The sequence below is a fragment of the Mandrillus leucophaeus genome, unplaced genomic scaffold, assembly GCF_000951045.1.
Source record: "Mandrillus leucophaeus isolate KB7577 unplaced genomic scaffold, Mleu.le_1.0 Scaffold547, whole genome shotgun sequence".
Classification (NCBI taxonomy): Eukaryota; Metazoa; Chordata; class Mammalia; order Primates; family Cercopithecidae; genus Mandrillus; species Mandrillus leucophaeus.
The window spans coordinates 353,304-358,275 of record NW_012105886.1 but is presented as its reverse complement, the minus strand read 5'-3'; the positions used below and the strand labels follow the sequence as shown (position 1 = coordinate 358,275).

Here is a 4,972-nt window from a genome sequence, read left to right as displayed (position 1 = left end):
AAGCAGGGAGCTATCTTGCTTGTTTCTTTATTTTCTTTTTTCTTTTTCTTTTCTTTTTTTTTTTTTTTTTTTTTTGAGACAGAGTCTCCTGGGTTCAAGTGATTCTGCTGCCTCAGCCTCCCTAGTAGCTGGCATTACAGGCACCCGCCACCATACTTGGCTAATTTTTGTATTTCTAGTAGAGACGGGGTTTCACCATGTTGGCCAGGCTGGTCTCAAACTCCTGACCTCAAGTGATCCATCTGCCTCAGCCTCCCAAAGTGCTGGGATTACAGGCGTGAGCCACTGCGCCCGGCCAGAAGCAGGCAGCTATCTAAGGAGATGGAGACTGATGAGGAAGGGGGCTTCTTTTAGATAGGATAGCCAGAGAAGACTTCTTTGAGGAGATGGCATTTAAGCAGATATGTGAATGACATAAAGATCTTCAAGAAAAGCATCAGGCAAAAGAAGAAACATAAAGATCTGAGGCAGGGCTGAGCTGGGCATGTGAAGGAAAAGCACGAAGGCTGGTGTGACCAGAACAGTGTGAAAGTGAGGTTGAGAGGGAGGTGGCGGCCTGTCTTTGTTAAGCGTTGTAGGCCTTGGTAAGCAGGTGGTTTCATCCAGAGTGTGATGGATGCCATTGGATGGCTATGAGTAGGGGTGACCTGGCTGACTTGCTCTTTGCAAACAGCACTCTCAGCTAGGCACGATGGCTTATGCCTGTGGTCCCAGCTACTCGGGAGGCAGGAGGATTGAGCCCAGGAATTTGAGGCTGCAGTGAGCTTTGATTACACCACTGAACTCCAGCCTGGGCAACAGAGCGGGACCCTGTCTCTAAAATAACTAAATAACTAAATAAATAACTAGCACTCTCACTGCTACGCAGAAAATAGACTGCAGTGTGGGAAAGGAGCAAGAATGATAGCAGAAAAACCATAAGCCTGGCAGCCATGACAGGTGTCCAGGTAAGAGAGAGCTGACTTGGACTAGGGGAGCAGCAGAGGACATGGTGAGAAGTCGTTTGACCAAGATCTGTTTTGGATTTCTTTTTGTGGGTTGTTTTTTTTTTTTTTTGGTGTTTTTTGTTTGTTTGTTTGTTTTTGTTCTTGGTTTTAGTACTTTTAGGGTCTCACTATGTTGCCCAGGCTGATCTTGAACTCCTGGGCTCAAATGATCTGCCCACCTCAATACCCCAAAGTGCTGGGATTATGGACATGAGTCATTGTGCCCCACCAACCAAGATATATTTTGGAGTTGAAATTGGATCATGAAGTTGGATTAATGTAGGTGTCAGGGGAATAGCCTAACCAAGGATGACCCCTGGGTGTTCAACCCAAGCAAAATCTAGGTGAATCTTAGTAGTATATACTGAAATGGAGAAGACTGAGGTAGGCGATTTGAAGGATAAAAGCAAGTTCTATTTTGAAGAGGTCCAATTTGAGACACTTATTGGACTTCCAATGGGAAGTCTCAGATAGATGGGTAAACATACGCAAGTATGAAGCTCCAGTGTGTTGCAGAGGTTGGAGCTGAAGATATATACAGTCGACTGTGGTATGCAGGAGGATTGGTTCCAGGACCTCCTGGGGATACCAAAATCCACAGATGCTCAAGTTCCTGATACAAAATGGTGTAGTAGGCCAGGTGCAGTGGCTCATCCCACCTGGTAATCCCAGCATTTTGGGAAGCCAAGGTGGGAGGATCACTTGAGCCCAGGAGTTGGAGACCAGACTGGGCAATATGGCAGAACTCCATCTCTATGAAAAATACAAAAATTAGCCCAGTGTGGAGGCTCACGCCTGTAGTTCCAGCTACTCAGGAGGCTGAGACAAGAGGATTGCTTGAGCCAGAAAGGTCAAAGCTGCAGTGAGCCATGATTGCACCACTGTACTCCACCCTGGGTGACAGTCTCAAAAACAAACAAACAAAAAAAAAGGTGGTGTAGTATTTGCATATAACCAATGCATATTCTCCTGTGTATTTCTTTTTCTTTCTTTCTTTTCTTTTTTTTTTTTTTTTTTTGAGAAAAAGTCTCACTCTGTCACCCAGGCTGGAGTGTAGTGGTGCAATCTCAGCTCACTGCAACCTCCACCTCCCAGGTTCAAGCTATTCTCCTGCCTCAGCCTCCCGAGTAGCTGCGACTACAGGTGTATGTCATCACACCCGGCTAACTTTTGTATTTTTAGTAGAGACAGAGTTTTGCCATGTTGGCCAGGCTGGTCTTGAACTCCTGACCTCAAGTGATCCACCTGCCTCAGCCTCCCAGAGTGCTGGGATTACAGGCGTGAGCCACTGCATCTGGCTTATGTACTTTAAATCATAGCTAAATTACTGATATCATACCTAATACAATGCAAATGCTATATAAATAGTTGTTATACTTTATATTGTTTAATTGTCATTCTTGCTATGATGACAAGAAAATTCTGTACATGTTCAGTACAAACATTTTTTTTCTGAATATTTCTGATCCACAGTTGGTTGACTCCATGGACACAGAACCCACGGATATGGAGAGCCAATAGATATTGGCAAATAGATGGTATTTAAACCCACATGACCGCATGCCACCCAAGAGAATGTAAGTAGAGAAGAAAAAAGGACTGAGCCCGAGGGCACACAACAGTTAAAGGTGAGAAGGAGATACCAGAAAAGGACGCCGAGAGATGGCAAGAAAGACAGAGAGGGCTTCAAGGAGAAGGGATTAATCATATCAAATCCTACTGAGAATTTAAGTAAGATAAGGCTTGAGAATTGTCCAGTGGATTAGGCAAAGTTTTGACCTTGATAAGAACAGTTTCAGCAAAGTGGCAGGGATAAAAGTCTGGTTGAAGGGGGTTGAGAGAATAAAGACCTCTGTGCTGAATGTGGAGGACTGAACAGCTGCATTTCTTTCTTTCTTTCTTTTTTCCAGGAACACGTGCACTTTATTGAATGCCATTGTAGAAAAGTATGTGAGAATAAAGGGCTGATACAGAACTCAGGCCCAGGGTGTAGGGCCTGCAGTGGACGGCAAGTAACTGGGCGCTACTGCTGGCCTTGGAGATTCTTTACCGTTTGAGAAATTGCTTGGAATATTATCATAGAGCTACTGGTGAAAAGGATGATGAGTGCTGTGTTCACATGGATGTCCAGGATGAGGATGCAAACGTTCAGGCACTTGGCAGTGGAGGCGTAGGCCTGGGCCCCGCTCAGGTCGCCAACCATCTTCCTGTCCCTAGACTTCATGGAGTAGGTGAATGCTATGAAGCCCAGGTAGCACCAGTTCATGAAGAGGGTGTTGAACAGGGACCAGATGACGTGGTCGGGCACAGCGGTCTCACTGTGGATGTGGATCACAGTGGATGTCAGGGGAGCAGGGTTGTGGGGCACCCTCAGCACAGCTACCTCGTGCTCCTCCTTGAGCATTTCGCAGTTGAGGGGTGGCTGGTGTTGGTGGGAGTGAAGATGGTCTGGACAGCGTGGTTCATGGTGTCCAGGGAAGATCAGCTGTGGTCAGGATGGTGGGATGCTTCTCCAGCTGCATTTATTTCTGTTTCCTCTTGAATTCTCACTAAAATGACAACAGTGTTTAAAATGCATAAACCTATGGAACAGAGAAAACAAGAGCAGTGATAGGAGAATACAAGAGATGTCAGTACAATTTTGGAATCTAGAAAGTAGATGGATGAGGCCGGGCACAGTGGCTCACGCCTGCAATCCCAGCACTTTGGAAGACTGAGGCGGGTGGATCGCCTGAGGTCAGGAGTTCAAGACCAGCCTGGCCAACATAGTGAAACCCTGTCTCTACTAAACATACAAAAAATTAGCTGGGTGTGGTGGCGTGTGCCTGTAGTCCCAGCTACTCAGGAGGCTAAGGCAGGAGACTCACTTGAACCCGGGAGGCAGAGGTTGCAGTGAGCCAAGATTGTGCCACTGCACTCCAGTCAGTGCAATAGACTCCATCTAAGAAACTCCATCTAAGAAAAGAAAAGAAAATAAGAGAAAAGAGAAAAGAAAAGAAAATAGATGGATGAGTTTTAAGTGACTCAAAAGACTGCAAAAATTTAAAGTTGAGGATCTGTAGTCTAGATGAGCAAGAAGTGGTCTAATTCAGCCAGGCGCGGTGGCTCACGCCTGTAATCCCAGCACTTTAGGAGGCCGAGGTGGGCGGATCACGAGTTCAGGAGATCGAGACCATCCTGGCTAACACGGTGAAACTCCGTCTCTACTAGAAAATACAAAAAATTAGCCGGGTTTAAGCGTGGTGGCGGGCACCTGTAGTCCCAGCTACTCGGGAGGCTGAGACAGGAGAATGGCGTGAACCTAGGAGGCAGATCTTGCAGTGAGCCAAGATTGCACTACTGCACTCCAGCCTGGGCGACAAAGCGAGACTCCATCTCAAAAAAACAAAACAAAAAAAAAAGAAGTGGTCTAATTCATACCAAAGAACCTCAGGAGTTGAAGGTACCAAGTACTTGGGAAGGTGAGGTTGCGGGAAGGTGAAGTTGCTAGAAGGAGATGAAAGCAGGAATGAGTGAAAATCTTCATAGGAAGAAAAAGACTCCTAGCTCCTCTCCTCACGCCCACACAGCTGGGTGACTGCCCCTCTACCACCCAATCAAAAGACTAGAACCTCAGCCAGGCCTGGTGGCTCATGCCTGTAATCCCAGCACTTTGGGAGGCTGAGGCAGGTGGATCATTTGAGGTTGTGAGTTCAAGACCAGCCTGGCCAACATGGTGAAACCCATTTCTACTAAAACACGAAAAAAAAAAAAAAAATAGCTGCACATGGTGGTGTGTTCCTGTAATCCCAGCTACTCAGGAGGCTGAAGCAGGAGAATAGCTTGAGCCTGGGAGGCAGAGGTTGCAGGGAGCAGAAATTGTGGCACTGCATTCCAGCCTGGGCAACAGAGTGAGACTCAAAAAGAAAGAAGGAAGGAAAGAAGGAAGGAAGGAAGGAAGGAAGGAAGGAAGGAAGGAAGGAAGGAAGGAAGGAAGGAAGGAGAAA

General features: G+C 46.5%; 1 pseudogene across 1 annotated transcript; it reads right to left on the bottom strand.

Annotated features, from left to right (window-relative positions):
* Window positions 1-2,883: 2,883 nt before the first annotated feature.
* Window positions 2,884-3,530, bottom strand: LOC105552200 (annotated as a pseudogene). The gene has a single exon (XR_001007961.1). The product of XR_001007961.1 is annotated as an interferon-induced transmembrane protein 3 pseudogene (transcript).
* Window positions 3,531-4,972: the final 1,442 nt, after the last annotated feature.